Source organism: Leptonychotes weddellii, chromosome 6 (assembly GCF_054177405.1).
Source record: "Leptonychotes weddellii isolate Sample4059 chromosome 6, ASM5417740v2, whole genome shotgun sequence".
In the NCBI taxonomy this organism is placed as follows: Eukaryota; Metazoa; Chordata; class Mammalia; order Carnivora; family Phocidae; genus Leptonychotes; species Leptonychotes weddellii.
In genome coordinates, this window is record NC_138374.1 from 67,839,561 (window position 1) to 67,857,838 (window position 18,278).

Below are 18,278 nucleotides of genomic sequence, written 5' to 3' on the forward strand. Positions count from 1 at the left end.
GGAGGCCCCTCCCCCGCCGTCTATCCTCCCGAATATCGCCTCGGATTCACTTCTCCGCACGTCCTACCTTCCAGAAAGTGGTCTCTTTTCTGTTCAGAGAGTTGTTGCTCTTCTTTTCTTCGATCTCCTGTTGAGTTTGTAGGTGTTCAGAATGGTTTGATCCCTATCCAGCTGAATTCCTGAGAGGAGACGAAATCCAGGTCTCCTACTCCTCCGCCATCTTGCTCCACCCCTTCCCATATCTAGACTTTCTATTATCATTAGAAAACCTTCTTCCACTCTCGGGCTGTAGGTAAATTCACTCATGTTTTCTTCTAGCACTCATGTGGTTCCCTGTATTACATTTAGATTGCTGAGTGATTGGGGCCTTAAAGGGAGATTTCTTTTTTCTCCATTGCATTGCATTAGCTTGGTTTATAATCCTCTTCCATTTTGCTTTCTAACATCTGCATCTTACTGACAGTCTTCATTTCTCTTTTATCCCAGCATGATTTTCATTTCCTATTTGTGTTGAGGATGAGGTCTAGAAAGACTACCAAGGATCTATCTTCCCCATTTTGCTTTTTAGGACCCAGAGCAGTGTAGTTGGTACAAACCAATAAAAATGTAATGTGAGTCACATACTGAGTATGTTTATGCTTTTTACTAACCATGTTAAAAAAAGTCGAGGGGTGCCTGGGTGGCTCAGTCGTTAAGCGTCTGCCTTCGGCTCGGGTCATGATCCTGGGGTTCTGGGATCGAGCCCCACGTAGGGCTCCCTGCTTGGCGGGAAGCCTGCTTTTCCTTCTCCCACTCCCCCTGCTTGTGTTCCCTCTCTCGCTGTGTCTCTCTCTGTCAAATAAATAAATAAAATCTTTAAAAAAACAAAACAAAACAAAACAAAAAGTCAAACGAAACAGGCAAAATTAATTTTAATAGTATATTTAATTTAACCCAACATATCCAAAGATTATCATTTAGTATACACAGATCTAGATAATCTTGCTTATCCTTATACAAGATACTGCAGATCAGAGCAGTTTATCAGGAACGTGGGACACTTGGTCCAGAAGGAAGGTTTTAAATGGTCGTTCGTCATTTCTGTGAGCTTTTAGGAATCCCTGGATGAGACCTGTGAGGGCTCAGTTCTCCAAATAAGGGGCAAAGATCATATATGTCGGTTCCTTTTTTGTTTTCTTACAAGTGTTCTTAAGAGTCTTGACGATAATTGAGACAGTTGTTTTTGTGTGTGCAGAGGCTTTAGTACGTGCATGATGGTGGAAAGCTTATTTCTTTGGTGTGTGTGCTGACAGCATCATTAGTAAAATATAAAGATTCCACAAACCTGATTAGTTTTTGTTACCCTGATAATTTCAGGAAGGTCATGGCCACTAGAAAGGAATACCATAGGGAAAAGGGGGAGTCATATTTAAATCAATCCTTAAGTTTTTAGAGAGATGACTGGGTACCATTTTCCATGTGGTTCAATTTCAGAACACCTACTTCTTCAAAAACAGTGACTAGTCATTCTTAACTGAAATAACAAGATTCTAGAATGAAGATTATGTGCTGACACTGAGCAATGGTTGTCCTGTGACCACTCTATAGTCCAGAAAAGCTAAGGACACTAAGAAAGCTGCACATAAGCACATCTACACAATATTTGCTTATCATTTCAGGGTCGACTGAAGCCTAAGTGTTCTGGAACCCCGGGATGGGATGGGGGTAGGGGACTTATCCAGTATTATATCTTACTCAGAGCAAAATATAACTGTAGTCTATTGCGCTAAGGAGAGACAGAGACAGCAAACTTCTAAGATCAGAAAGAAACAGCCATCTTTATTTGTAGCAGTTAAGGAACTGAAGATCAGAATCTTGAGTCAAACTTGTTTATTAAACACCCCTCATGCCCAACAGTGTGAGGGGAAGTCTGTAAAAGAAGAGAAATAAATACTTCTTACCCTTAAGGGAGAAAGCAGAGAATATGACAACATAGACTGTAATCAAATGTGAACTGTTGTAGCGTAGATTTACAATTACAGATCAGACTGCCACATCATTTTTATTTGTTTATTTTTATTTTTTGAAAATAATAAAAATAGTATTTTTAAATACTAAGGTGATACATATTACATAGAATATAGTGATAGGGCTTACATGGTATTACTTCTGATTTTCCATAAATAAACTGATAATCAGGGATCATAAATTCATAATGACGTTCGGCTAAAGGGGCCACCATTTAAAACTTGCCTGCCTAGTTCCTTCTGCTGTTGCAGAAAAGTTGCTTTATAGTCAGGAAGGAGCGGCTCCAGCAAGCAGTAAACTTGCCAAGGCTGTCTCAGAAAGGATGCTATGTCTTTGGGCTAAGATATTCTGGGAATAAAAGCCTATTGACTTTGTCTGAACCCGGTGAAACAATGTGACTGCTGACTGCAGTACGTACTTAGCAGAACATCTAATGTCAGTGTTTGTGTTGCAAAGAAAGGCATTTTGTTTCATTTTCTGACAGCTATGGATCCTGGAGAGTTGATCTCCTGGGTCACTCATACTGAATCCAAAGTGAAAGTATTTTCTATTTCCTCCTGGAACTTTACACAAAAATAAAAACTGTTGCAGACCACAGTCCCAGACAACCCAAACTCCAGCTCTTAGTTACTTTGTGTTTTCATAGAATGGCATTTCCCGGGAGAGACGGACTTAGAGCACACTTACCTTTTGTCAGAGCACGGATCTTTAAAAAAAAAAAAAAATCTGTGTAGAGAAGATATTGTTTGGTAACATAAGGAACCAAGCAGAACAAAGAGTCAAGAAATACAGTTCAGCTCAAACTCTACCACTGACTGGCTGCTTGGCCTTGGGCAAGTCTTTCATCCTCTGGTGCACAGACTTAGTTGGAGGGTGAATGGTTAAGGGGACATAGAGCTGCTCTGAACAGTGACTGATACAAAGTAAATATTAGCTGAATTAGACTATTTCTGGGGGCGCCTGGGTGGCTCACTTGGTTAAGTGTCTGCCTTCGGTTCAGGTCATGATTCCAGGGCCCTAGGATTGGGCCCCACATTGGTGGTGTGGGGGTGGGGGAGGGTCCCTGCTCAGTGGGGAGTCGACTTCTCCCTCTGCCCCCCCATGCTCTCTCTCTCAAATAAATAAATAAAATATTTTTTTAAAAACATATTTCTGGAATTTCTCTTTTCCCTTCTGTTGGACCATTAGACCAGAAATACCTCCATAGAGATATAGAAATAAAAGACAATACCTGGAGCTGATAAGATGGAAATATCCACAGAGTGTTTTTCCCAGTCTCGTGCTTCTTCTTCCAGAGAGGCTGCCTTTGCCAGGTGGCAGCCCCCATCAGCAGCAGCAAAAATAAACCACAGTTGACACCCGGGCTGCAAGTGTCAGGTTTCCATGGCAGAGCAGACATGGGGGTGTCAGGAAGGGTCAGGCTGGAAAAGACACCAAGGCAACAGACAGGGGCTTAGGCAGGAATGAGGCAGTCCAAGAAGGGTAGAAGCGAATGGGCAAGTGATCTGAGACCTGAGTGGCTGGGGATGGGACTCTAAAGTTCCCCCGCAGCGACACTCAAAATTTTGCAAGTCTGGAGTGATGTTTGTGATTATTTGTAATGAAAGTGCACGTTTGCTTCTGCAGGATGCTGTGGAAGGAGACAGATGTGGTTAGAGAGCCTCAGTATCTGCTCACTGCATTGCATCCGTGCACCCCTCCCTGCACTACATTACTCTGGGGGGACGTGATACCTTCTTGCAGGTGCTTGGCAGAGATTTTAGGGATATTGGGAATATTGGACACTGTTCTATTAACTGCATCTTTTTTTTTCTTTTCTGTTTATTTCATCTCTCCTTTTCTTCTTGCTCAGAGGAATTCACATTTTTAGATAAACTATTACAAGTAAAATGATCATCCCTGAAAATAGCCTACTCCTTAAACAGGAACTCTAAATATTTTTGTATCCTGTTAATAGCTTTTCTTGAGTGCTTACTCTCTATTAGGCACTACATTAAGTCCATTATTTACATTATTTACATGCCATTTAATCCACATAGAACCTTATGATCATATCTGTTGACATGGTGATTTCTACAGAGGAGGACATGGAAGATTACATTAAATGTAGTCCATGAAAGGCAGAGCTGGGATGTGAAGCCCTGCTGCCTCTAAGGCCCCCGTGGTTCACAGCCATCCTAACCTGCTTCGCTCCAGTCTGGGGCTTCCTATGTCTCCCACATCAGCAACCCAACCAGCTGGAGCAAGGCCATTTTCAAGTGATTTCGCTAAAGGCCTGCATTGTAGCAGGCAGTAGATTCAGAGAGCACCTTGCTTCCCCATCCCTTTTTTTTTTCCTATTAAAGATTTATTTATTTATTTTGAGAGAGAGAGAGACACTCAAATGGACTACCCCCTGATTGTGGAGCCCCACATGGGGCTCGATCTCAAGACCCTGCGATCATGACCTGAGCTGAAACCAAGAGTCGGACGCCGCCTCACTTCCCCATCCCTTTTAATCCCACTCCCTGAATGCATCATGCACCCTTGCTCTGCCTGTTTTCCATTTTATGCATCATTAGTGTCTAAAGTCCCGTGCTCCCTTTCCCATGCAGGTTTTTGGGCTTTCTTTTCAACTCCATTGTTAGCACTCTGCCCCCTGATCCCCCTATTCTGGTTTTCTCACTTGTGTCCCCACCATGAACCTTGTCCTGCTGGCTCTTTGGGAGTTGCTCCAGTCTGCTTGACACCCACCCCACTTCCAGGACTTAATCTACTTTCCTCAGGCAAACCTCAGACCCTTCAACTTGCCCCTAGAAGTGAACCTCATATCTGTTTCCCTTTTCTGATGGTGTCTTTTTCAGAGAAGCTGCCATTTCTTATGCAATCGCTGTTATTATTTCATAATTAGGAGGTTTGAGGTGGTTACATAGTCTACTAGTAAGGAAACCTATAGTCCTTGAACATGAAACAGAGTACATCTTGCGTTTTTACTTTTTAGAGGCATTCGTGATGGATTACTTGTTCTACTGCCTAATATTTTGTATGATCTTGGGCATGTTGCTTATGCCCTCTAAGTCTGGATGTAAAGTGGCAGAAAAAAATCCTACCACACAGGGGCCTTGTGAAGATAAAATAATGCATTTAAAGCACTTAGCACAGGGTCTCACTTATTATACGTCATCAACAAACAGTAACTGGTGTCAACATTAATATTATAAAATTCTGGCTTTATCTGATTTTTTTTTTTTAAAGATTTTATTTATTTATTTGAGAGAGCGAGAATGAGAGAGAGTACATGAGAGGGGGGAGGGTCAGAGGGAGAAGCAGGCTCCTCGCCGAGCAGGGAGCCCGATGCGGGACTCGATCCCGGGACTCCAGGATCATGACCTGAGCCGAAGGCAGTCGCTTAACCGACTGAGCCACTCAGGCGCCCATCTGATTTTCTTATAAGCCAGAGTTTCCCAGTCCCAACGACCTCAGCCCTTACAAACACATATGCATGAGCCTCTACAGGAAATGCTGGGTGCAAAGCAGCATTTTAACTTCCAGCATTAACCACGATGGACAAATCATTTGGACTCTGATCCTGAGGAAAGTTAAAAAAAAATCTGTGCAAGCTTTCCACCTTATGTCAGAATCTTTCTAAGTAATGAAGCTTCATTTCCCTCTATTGTGTGGTTTCCTATGAGTGGGAGGTGAGTGTTTTTGAAATTCTATAATCTCAATTGGTTTATGAAGAATATTTTCATAAAAATGAATCTTCAAAGATTCTTTTTTTAAATATTTTATTTATTTATTTGACAGAGAGAGAGATAGCAAGAGCAGGAACACAAGCAGGGGGAGTGGGAGAGGGAGAAGCAGGCTTCCCGCTGAGCAGGAAGCCTGATGTGGGGCTCAACCCCAGGACCCCGGGATCATGACCTGAGCTGAAGGCAGAAGCTTAACGACTGAGCCACCCAGGCACCCCCGAATCTTCAAAGATTCTTAACTAGCATATAGCTCAAGTTAAACATTTAATAGGGGGGAGGGGAAGACATTGAAAAGGGACCATAGTAATTAGTCAAATTCATTCTGCTCTGTGAATATTTTTTATACAAAGCTCACTTTTTAGATAAAGGAAATAAACTTAAGGAAATAAGACTAAGAGGTGATTCTTCAGGGAGACACCTTATGTATGGAGATAGATGGATAGAGAGAGAGGGAGGGAGAGAGGGAGGGTGGGGAAGAGAGAGAGAGAGAGCCTTCAAGATAGAACCATTTAGTAATATCCTCAGTGTATCAGATGAGTATCAGATGCTTTTCCATGTGATGTATTAGAATTACATTTGACTTTGTAATGCTCTTTTCATTCTTTCCCTGACTTTGAAAAGTCTAATTCTCTATCCTATGTATTGCATGGAATGGATGATGTAATAAAACAAAAGAGTCTATAACACTAATTGAAGGCAGACCTGTGTACATGTTCAACTTTCAGCTTATTTTTTGAATGGAAATACTAATACCTAAACATTTCTACTTTAGAGTTAGCTGGTAACTGATCATTTGTGAAAACTCTCTGTAAGCTGAATCACATAGTTGACAGCTATATCCCTTACTTTCTTGAATGAGCCCTCTTGTTCGTTCGTTATTTTTTTTTCTTTCTTTCTTTCTTTCTTTTTCTTTCTTTCTTTCTTTCTTTCTTTTTTTCTTTCTTTCTTTCTTTCTTTCTTTCTTTCTTTCTTTCTTTCTTTCTTTCTTTCTTTCTCTCTCTCTCTTCCTTCCTTCCTTCATTCATTCCTTCCTTTCTCTCTCTTCCTCCCTCCCTCCCTCCCTTCCCTCTCTCTCTCTTTCTTTCTTTCCTTCCTTCCTTCTTTCCTTCTTTCCTCTCCCTTTCTCTGCTTTCCCATCCCAGACATGTTGCACTTTTTATTGACCCCATGGCATCAGTCATGCTTTCCCTTTCTTTTGGAACATCTTTCAATCCCCTGTCCATTTATCCAGTCTCTGCTTTCAAGACTCAATTCAAGTTCTTGCTCTACAGTAATGTCATTATTTCCCCAACTCCAAACTCTGTACATTTAATATCTGAACCATATGATTCACATCATTTTTTTTAAGAGCTCATGCTCATCATTTCCTCTAAAGTTCTGGCTTGATTAACCCTGTATTAGGCTGATCGTGCATTTTGCATCCCATTGGTGATTATATGATTATTTTGCCTGTTGAGTACAATGTTTAGTCTGTCCAAGTAGATTATCATCTACTCAAGGGTAATGACTATGTCTTATGTCCTTCTAGCAGTGCATACTCTGGCTTCTTTGGGTTTACTTTTGTTTGGCAGGCTGGTAGACTTCAAGACGCCCCCCCAACCCCCAAGTTAATAAAGTGTATAGGGCTTCAATTGACTTTGTTTGTTGGTTTCCATTTGTTATTTATGTTCCACTTGTCTCTTTGGCAATCCAGTCTCTCAGAAACACTGTTGACATAGTCAGCACATCTTTGAGGAATGGCTAGCATTGAATATATAGGGTAGGACACACCTGGCTTGTGTCTTAATTGGAGCCAGATTGACCCAGGATTGATTCCCCGTCTGTAACTTCTTAGCTCTGCAATCCTGGGCACATAGCTTAACCTTCTTAAGCCCCATTTATTCAGCTATAAAATGGGGATTTTAATTGTATTAATTTCAGAAGGCTGGTTGTGATCTTTCAATGAGGGTTCTGTGAGGAATAAATGAGGTAGTACATGAAACATGCCAACAGTAATAAGAGCTTACTACCGTCCCAGGCATGGTTCTAAGTGCATGCTCCTCATATATTAGCTCATGAGAGGTTAGCAGAGTTTACTACAGTGGAGGTTAATATAAATGGAATCACACAGCTAGGAGGTGGCCGAGTGAGGACGTGGATGTAGGCATCGAACTCTAGAATTGGGCTTTTAATCACTGTGTACACAATATAACTGTGATTCAAACCGTGAGAGCGTTGGAAATGTTACTTTCTACTCTTGATGCAGAAAATATAAATCCCCTTCAAAACAAAATGAAACAAAAGATTTACATCAAAACATTGATGTTTAAGGAGGACGGAGGACCTTTTTTTGTTCACTTTAAGTAAGAATAAAGATACAAAACTTATTTTTTTTTAAAGATTTTATTTATTTGAGAGAGAGAAAGAGCATAAGTGGTGGGGAGGAGCAGAGGGAGAGGGAGAAGCAGGCTCCCTACAGAGCAGGGAGCCCGATGCGGGACTCGATCCCAGGACCCTGAGATCATGACCCCGAGCCAAAGGCAGACACTTAACTGACCAAGCCACCCAGGCTCCCCAAGATACAAAACCTCTTAACTAGGAAGACCATGAGAGCAGCATGGGAGACTATATCTTACTCTTGCCTGGCGGCAACATAGCCCACTTTGGTTGAAGTCATTCTATTTACCTCATAAGTAATGACAGCTTAGTAAGTCATGCTTCACTCTTTGCTTATCAAAGTAAACTTAGCTGTAGTGTTCTTTGAGGCCAGGCAAGGGTTGAAGAGCTAATTCTGTTTCTGTCAGCAATAGCCTTAGTTTCACAACTTTAAAAAGGTGATCTTCCCTGGGCTTGATTATGAAGGTTGAACGCTAGATCTTGAGTCAAGTTTAAAAACCATGCCCTTATTCGGTATGTCGCACCTGTGCTCACCAATGATGCCTTGCTGCTTGTGAGCTTGCTAACATGCAGACTTCCAACCGCTGACTTTAACCCATTAAGTTTTGCTTTTGTAGATTCCTTAACATTTTTTGGGGGGGGGAAAGTGTTGACAGATAACAATGTTGCAGTTTATCAACTTGAGAAACATGTATCCATTACTTATTCCATGCACATGGTGACTAGGTGCTCTGGGGAAGACAGGTGAACCTTCTCTGGGGAAGATGGGGACAAACCATCAGCCACACCCACTCTGAGTTCCACACAATGGTACAGCCCTCATTTGAACCTAAAGCTATTTACTCTTCATCATTAAGGGGTTGCTTTCAAACAGACATTTGGAATAAATGTCTTAGGACTGTCCCTCTATCTCTAGTTACAGGCTTTTTTTCCTTTTTATTTTTTCTCCTTGGCTCCCCTGATCTGTTCTTTCTCATGGCACCCAGTGTACACCCCATCAGCTAAGGAGCTTCCCCCGGCTTCATGCTCCATGTTCTGGACTCCATCTTCCCTTCTACCACAGGAACGTACCTGTCCTGCTCTCTCTTCCCTGGGTGATATTCTGACAAACCAATAAGGATTTGAGGTTACTAAGTGATAGCACCTAAGAGCTCACTCTTCCTAATGAACATATCTACATATTAACAGTGGCTTTTATGTTCTTAAGTACAAGTGATTAGTGGTCAAATTTCTGAAGAGTATCAGGGGACAGGGAGGTGGGAGGGAGATATTTGAAGCACAACATTCAAAGTTTTAGTAGAGATGACCTTCCTAAGGACCACCTTTAGGGTGGGAAAGAAGCTCTAAGGAAGCCCAGATGTATCTCAGAACTGGGGTTCTTCATTATAATTCCTCCTTCCCCTGCACCTAACCCAGAGGTAACTGCCCATTCCAAACCACTCTCCTGGCTCTAGTTAAGCATAGTGGTCATAAGCTAACTTCTCCCGAAGAGATCTTCAGTAAATGATAAGGGGAGACAAAAAAAAATTACAGAAAATAAAAACAGAATTCAAATAGTCATTTTTTTTTTTTCAAAATAGAGGATTCTTGTACTAAGAATCTACATTGTTATGTTCTGTTCCCAAAGGACCAGTGACACTTGGCAGGCATCTTGCTTGGTAAGATAGACATGCTAGGCCCTTCCCAGGCTGCCCTTGCTACCTCCTAAATCCTCCTGTGGCCCTTGCTGAAGGGGTGGGCATAGGTCGGCTTGATTACACCAAGTGACCCATCTCTCTCCTGGCCCTAAGTGACTGGACCAAGGACGAACAATGACCCAAGTATACCTTTCAAAAGAATTTGCATAAGAAGTAGGACTTAAAGACAGTTGGTGTTGAACACTGGAATCACATGGCAGCATAGAGTTGGGGTGAGAGCTGATGTCATGAAGACTAAAACCCAGGAACAAATCTATGTCAGATAGAAGCAGCTATAATAAAATAGCTAACATTTATCAGGTACTTACTATGTGCTGTGTAATTTATTTTATCCTTATGACAATTCATTTCATCTTCATAACCACTCTACAGGACAAGTATTGTTATCTCCATCATCAGAAGTTTTGAATGATTTTCCTAAAGTCTCACACACACACACACACATACAAGTAAGACTCACTAGAGTTTCAAACCCAAGTAAACTCTGGTTCCAAAGAGAGTTCTAGAATCTTCTAGACTAAGTTGCCCTTCTGAGCAGGAGCTGAGAGTCTTCATGGACTGCCAACAAGTTAAAAAAAAAAAAAAAGAGGACTCGTGCAATGAGGAATAGGGAAGAGGTAGACTGGGCAAATCAATTAGAAGTTTACTGTAGGGGCGCCTGGGTGGCTCAGTTGGTTGGGCGACTGCCTTCGGCTCCGGTCATGATCCTGGAGTCCCGGGATCGGGTCCCGCATCGGGCTCCCTGCTCGGCGGGGAGTCTGCTTCTCCCTCTGATCCTCCCCCTCTCATGCTCTCTGTCTCCCATTCTCTCTCTCAGATAAATGAATAAAATCTTAAAAAAAAAAAGTTTACTGTAATGGTTCACATGAAAAATGATGAGGGGCAGGAAGATGGAGACAGATGTGGAGACATCATTTTGGAGATAAACAAGAGCTAGTGATGAAGTAGTCATGGGAGAAAAAAGAAAAGACATTAAACATCATTAGGAGTTTCACAGCTCGGGGGACTAAGTGAATGGGCTTATTAATTACACAAAATAGCTTTGAACACTGATTATATGCCATGAAGGAGAATGAGAGATGAAGTTTCTGCCAGAAGAGATTTCCCTTCTAGTGTTGGGTTCAGATGGTCGATAAATTCATACATGAAATAATTCCAGATGGTGACAGAATGCCAAGTCATTCAAGCTGATGATGGGAAGAAAGTTGCAACAAGGAGGATATAAGAGCTGCTTTAGGTAGGATGGTTGAGGACAGCCTATTCTCAAGGTAACATTTGGGAAGAGCCCAAAAAGAAGAGAAGCAGTAAATTATGTGAAGCTCTGAGGAAAAACATTTCAGGCAGGAGGATTTGCAAGGGTGGTATTGCTATGAGAGGGAGAGAGGCAGGTGCATTTAAGGATCCCCAAGAAGGCCAGTGTGGCTGGAATACCATGAGTGAAGGAGAGTTAGCAGCACATGATGTCAGTGAGGGACACAGTGGCCAGATAATGTGGGGTCCTGTAAGCTTGAGTACGAGTTGAGTAGCAGTATGGTGGAGGACTTGAAGTAGGAGGACACAACTTGACTTATGTTGTAGAAAGATCACTCAGGCTACACTGGTGGGGAGCAGACTGCAGGAAGATCCAAGTGGGAGCAGGGACACTGTTTTATTGGCTATTTGCAGAGATGAGTGTGGTTTGGGTCAGGTGCTGGGAGGTGTGACATTGGAATATACCCTGAAGGGGGAGCTGAGGGAACTTGGTCAGTGCATTGGGTGCTGGGGAAATGGGGGCAGCAAAAGAGAAAATGCTGAGTGAAATCAATGTTGGCTGTTAGATGTTTGATCTAAGCAATGGAGGGAATGATAGTGCCATTCACTGAGTCAAGGAAGTAGTTTTGGGGGGAGAAACTCAAGAGTTCTCTTTTGCCTCCCAGATCTTTGAAGAGTAGCAGATTATGCCACTCCAAAATAAGGCACTTTGACATAAGGGTTATTTTGAGCTGAAGGCAACCGAGAAGAAGCAGGTATAAGAAAAGCTCTCTTCATCCTCCTATTTGCTTAAAAAGTAGGACATACATTTACGAAAGTGTTCTTCCCCCCTCTACAAGGAAGGGACAAGTTAAACCCCAAGATGACTTTAGACCCTATCAGCCTGGAGAAGTCACCAGATGAATCTATGTAACAAGCTTTACTAACTAGCCTTTATCTCCTCCCTTGGAAGTCTAAAACTGCTCCTCTTTGTCCCATCATTTCTTCACAAATGTATTGTTCTTTGTTGACGATGCTATATAAACTGGAATTCTAAGCCACTTTAGGAGTCACTCATTTTTTTCCTGAATATCTCCTATGTGTGCATAAGGCATGTACGTTAATAATGCATTTGTCTTTCTCTTGTTAATCTGTCTTTTATTAAAAGCATCTCAGCCAATAACTCAGAAGATAGAGGGAAAATTATTTTTCCTCCCTACATATCTAAGCAAGTAGGCAGTTGGATACGCCATGGTACTTCTGAGAGTGTTGTGGGCTGTGAAACGTCTATGTAAGTCATTGGAATACAGTTGGAATTTATAGTCTGAGAGGTGGATGAGTCCTGAATTTAGATACAGAGAACAGAGGCTCCATTAACACCTGGATCACTCCAGCATTTAGAAGTCTGGAAGAGGGATGAATCTGGCATGGAGCTTGAGAAGGAGGCAGCCAGAGAAGCAGTTTCTGAGAGATGAGTACAGTGGACGTTTTGACAGCCATGAAATCACACCAAAAAGGCATTGGCTCCCCCACATCCTATGGAGCTTGCTCTCCTGTGTGGAGGGACTAGAGCTTCCAGGTGTGATCTATGAAACTTAGGCTTTCCATTGCCTCACCTGGGATTCTCCAGTTACAGAAGGAGGGAGAAAGAGGGGAGAAACTAAATATTTATTGAGCCAGGCATTACGCTATGTACTTATGCATTTTATCTCATTTCTACCCTTCCACAATTCCATGAGGGAGGTATTGCCACCCTATTTTTATGCAGTAGGAACTCTGTGCTCAGAGAAGTTAAGCAAATTATCCAAGGTCAAAAACTTATCATAGCAGAGCTGTCATTAATATCCATTGCCTGATTCTTGGCCCACTTTTATTTACAACATTACTTTTAAATGTCCTTATCTCACAAGGCCCATTTTCGAATACTTTTGCCTTGATGTAAGATAGAGATAAAAATCTTTCAATTATGAGCAGTGCAGTGTGGAGTTTTGTTTTTCCATCCAAATCATACCTCAGGAGGCATTCACTTCCCTAGAATAAGGCCTTTGGGTCTGGGATAATTTCGTGATGAGTTATATAAAAATATGCCTCGATCAGAGTAGGCTTGAGCCTCAATTTAATTATTTCTGCTAAAACATTGAAGAATGGGGAAGCTGTCACTATAAAACACTCTTTCCCACTTCAATGCTATTCTTTGCCTCTCACTGCATTTTGACAGGAGTAGGTCTATTTTAAAGTAACCAACCTAAAATTTTAACAAAGCCACCGTGTTCTGAGGGAAATCGTTAATTTGAAAACTGAAGTTCATCTTGAAAAACTCGGAAAGATACTTCATAATAATTTCTAATAAAACAAAAAATTGGAAGCCTCTTAAGGGAACTGTGAAATGAGATTTCCTTTTGCAACAAAGTGAGCGCCAAACGGTATCCAAGATTATCGCACTGCACTCCTGATGCTAGAAAAATAATAACATTTCCGGTCATGGTAAGAATGTGGGGACTCATGAGCGTGTTAATTAAATTCATTTATTTAAGTCTTTGAAATTCTGAAAGGAAAGGATGGAGGCTAGAAATCATCTAAGAAAATTGTTCCAACTTAGAAATCATGTAAGCAAGCACAGGATGTTTGTTTAAGTAAAAGCCTGGGTCATGGGAATTCCAGAGGGAGAAATGAAAGGCAGGAAATGAACCAAAAGCCAAAAGTTGGTAAGACGGTATTTGGCTCCAAGATGGCCACGTCCATATCTGATTTTTTTTCACTGCCTTATATTCCTGGCACACAGCAGGAATTCAATAGAGTTGTTGAATGAATGAGGGAGGAAGGCAGTTCTTTTGAGTAAATACATTAATATATATATAAAAATAAATCCAATTCAGAGAGAAAAATGTAGCCCTTTCCAGCCAATAAAAGCATTTTCACACTCAGTAAATGATCGAACTGGAGTTTCGAGTGCTTTATCATTTGTCTCAGCTTTTTGGGGGGCACCAAACTGTCTATTTTCCTATTTAGGGGCACATCTCTGGTAAATGTGAGGATAAGGAAGGAAGGATTGCAAAAAGGCATAGAGACAGAGAGGAATTGCCAAGTTCTGAGCGGAAATGGACCAAAAGATCTAAAGGGGGTATAGATCTCATGACCCCACCTTTACCTCTACAACCAAAGTGACCTTTATTAGAGGTACTAATATACTAAAATTATACTTAGAAATATTACAGAATAAAGTAAAAATCTATTGAATATGAAAGACTTTAATAATGCCCTGTTTTTGTTTTTTTTTTTAATCTAATTATTTCCAGTCCAGTTAAAGATCCCTTCTTAGGGTTTTCAAAAATCACAGAAAACTTTTCCCTTCTTTCCTGCTAGGTTCTTGGGCTGGTCTAATAACTAAATTGACATAAGACAGTATAGGGGCCAAGGGCAGGCTGCCCAAAACGTACCACAATGGCATATTGATTATTTTGAATTGAAGCTTCTTGGGAAACAGCCCGTACAAGGACACTGAGGCCCTCCTCTGAAAGTGTGAAATAAATCTCCCATGTGGATGGTGCCCTCCCGGCTGTAAGAGGTAAAAAGACATCCTTATCACCAGAGAGAGAAACTTTAAAGCCAAGAAAGCTATGGGCTATAGAAACAAACCTTGTTACTTTTTTACTAATCTGCTCTCTCAGCCCAAATTCCACTTAGAATTCCTTATTAATAAAAGCTCTCAAATATCTGTCCTTTTTTTTTTTTTTTTAATTCTGTCAGTTCCTCACAAATTTATAGTCTCTGTCTAGGAAGTATAAAAACTGCCTGCCTTGGTCATTTCTTTAGGTCTCAATTTCATTATTGGGCCTCTGTGAACACATAATAAAACTTTGGGCTTTTTCCTCCTGTTAATCTGTCTCATGTAAATTTAATTCTTAGTCCAGCTGGAAGAGCTTGAAGGGCAGAGGAAGAATTTTTTCTTCTATACAACAGATTAGCAAGAAAAAAACAAATTGAATTTTGTACATACAGAAGCCCCGTAAAAATATTAAGACTCAAATATGTCACCAAAATAGGAAACTTTTATATCTTTTGGACAAAGAAACAACAAATTTGTGAAGAATTGACAAGACAAAGGAGTTTGGGCTTGGGGTAGTAAATTAGTGAAGTAACAAGGTTTGTTCATATGCACTTCCTGGCCCTGAATTCCCTATTTCTGGAGATAAGGATGCCCCCTTTCCTCCTGATACAGGGAGAGTACTTTTCATGTGAGGATTCTTCAAGCAACATCAAATCAAAATAATCAGTTTGTGAAAATGGCATATTTTGGGGTGATATATTCTGCTCTTCAGGAAAAAATTCAAAATTTATACTTAACTACCTCTTATTTGTTTGCCCATTTTGCAAAGATCCAGACATGAACCATGGCTTAACTTGGAAAGAACAAAAATGACACTAGTGAGCATTTCAGAATTAAATTATTCTTCAGAACAAGAGCGTTTTATTTAATTTCACTTTTTTTTAAAGATAAGATGTTGACAGTTGCCATCTTACTATTTTTTTAAAGATTATTTATTTGAGAAAGAGAGCATGAGTGGGAAGGACGGAGGAAGAGGGAGAAGAAGAGGGAGAGAGAATCTCAAGCATACTCCATGATGAGCGCAGAGACCGATGCAGGGCTTGATCTCAAGACCCTGAGATCACAACCTGAGCCAAAACCAAAAGTCAGATGCTAAACGAACTGAGCCACCCAGGTGCCCCAGTTACCATCTTACTATTTTAATATCATTTCAGTTTTCATTACTGGCTTACAAAATACCAGGAGATAATATTTAAAAATCAGTGACTGTTTGTCTACTATCATTGAAAATCATGTGCTAGATATGTGCTGAATCATCATTCCAGTTGATGCTGCAGATAAATGTTAATATTTGATTTTGTTGGAGGAGGTAATTGAAAGGACATGACCTACAGTTGACCCAATTGGAGGCTTCTCATTCCCTCCCCTGTCCTTGAAATGTACATTCCACTCACCATTCCCACAGTGGGAGCTGATCCAAGGACAGCCTTGAGAGAGAGTGAGGTGTTGTTGAGATCATCTGGGTAACAGACCTGACTAAACCCCTTTAAAAAGGCTTCTGGCAGGCAAGTGCAGAGATCTACTCTCTAAGTTCCCTTGAATATCAAACCTGCTAACAACTGATCTGGAGAGGCCCGCTTCCTTTTTCATCTCTCCTTGCCGCTTGTGTTCGGGGGACAGTTTGTGAACCAACAGCTTTATGCCCAACAATGAAGAAAGTTGTTTTTGATGCTCTTAGACCTTATGCATTGGTTTTCAAGTTCTCTGGACAACCTCTTGGGCTCCCTGACTTGTCAAGATCTGTTTTCTTGGGTTCCATTTCTATACATCTTATTCTTTCCTAGCTAACAACAGTCCTAGAGGAGTTAGGTAAAATTCATAGAAATAGTTTGCCCAGAATGCCTGGAAAAATGGCATTTTGGCAAGGCTCTTTCAAAACCAAGGCAAAATAATTGAATGGTGTTGTGTGTGTGTGGTGGGGGGGGTGTTTTTTTTTGTTTTTTTTTTTTTAGGAACTGTAAATGGGTCCCGTCTCTGTCACTCTAAGATTCTGTCCCATTGCAAATAAAACCTTTGTTCTCTGGGCTCCATTTAGCAGCAGAAAAGATGACTAGCATCTTTTTTTTTTTTTTTTTTTTTGAGCAGGAAGGCTTACCTCGAACTTCTCAGGCAGTTTTTAGCAAAGAAATCCATAAAGATGGATGTGAAAGCGAGTAAATAAATCTATACTTTGTTTTTAAAGTTCACTTCACAACTTGGTGACAAAAGATGACAGATTGGGGTCCTACAAGAAAATTCATCAACACTATCAACTTGCCTCATTTCACCAATATGCCACATTGTTGGTCTGCTCTCAGAAGGAAAAGTACTAGATTGATGATTCTTTGAGGCTAAACATTTTAAGTGAATGTGTTTCAGGAAAAGAAATGCCAATTTCTGACCAATATCAGAACCTTCCTTACCTTAGTTCACAGTGACCTTCTAGAGCATGAAAGCCAATTATTTTCCATGATTCCCTCAAATACCACTATGGAGGGAGTACTTTACTCCTTCACATCTCTAGATTGATTCAACTTTGACCAATATTTCAAGACCTGCACTTTTATTTCTTTCTACTGCCTATTCCATATAGCTGAACCTCAACACACCTCCCACCAGGGAGCCCAGAGAGCCAGCTAGCTTTCCAGGACTTGAAATCAGGGAAAGTGCACCTAAATTGGGAGATGTTAGGCTCAGGGCACTGACTTCCAGTTAGATGAATACGTTCTGCAGATCTAATAATGTACACTATGGTGATTACAATTAATAATACTGTATTATATACTGAAAGTTGCTGAGAGAATAGATCATAAATGTTCTCACTACAAAAAAGGGATGATAATTATGTGAAGTAATAGAGGTGTTAGCTAATGTTACGGTGTTAATCATTTTGCGATTTCTAAGTGTATCAGATTAGCACCTTGTACACTTCCAGCTTACACAATATTATATGTAAGTTATATCTCAAGAAAGCTGGAAAAAAGTAAAATGTTCCTAAATAATGATTCTATTGGTCAGATACATTTCTGTTTCTCAATCATATGCTATATTTCAGAAACTCTAACATAGCATTTAAAACATTTTTCAATTTGTATCCTCTCCAAAATTGGTTTTGTTTGTTTGTTTGTTTTACAAAGGATGGCATCTGAGATTTGATGGAATATGGTATCTATATTTTATAAATGCTATTATGTTCTATTTTGTTGATCTTAAACTCTTAAAGTTCATTTTTTTGGAACGTAGAATTCTGTTAGTTGCTTCAATTCCTAAATCTGTCTACTTATCATCTCCTATTAATAAATTTGAAATTTATTAGTTTTTTTTAACCACCTGCTTGAAACTTACCTTAACTTTTTGGTCTGTGTGCTTTGCACCCATGGGAAAGTGAACTTGGTGCTCTAGGGTCCTAGCTACGTTCCTTCTGCCTCAATTCCCAAATATAGAAATGCCTTGATTAAATGTCCAGTGATGGTTAGGGGTGGATGTGCAGACCTGAACAAAATTTAGGAATTTTGTATCACCTAGATATGTACTGTAGAGTATAGATTATATGTGCAAAATTAAGATCATCCTATATATATATACACACACACACACACACACACACACAAGGGTTGCTTCATGGATAAATGTAAATATGGATGTAGATAT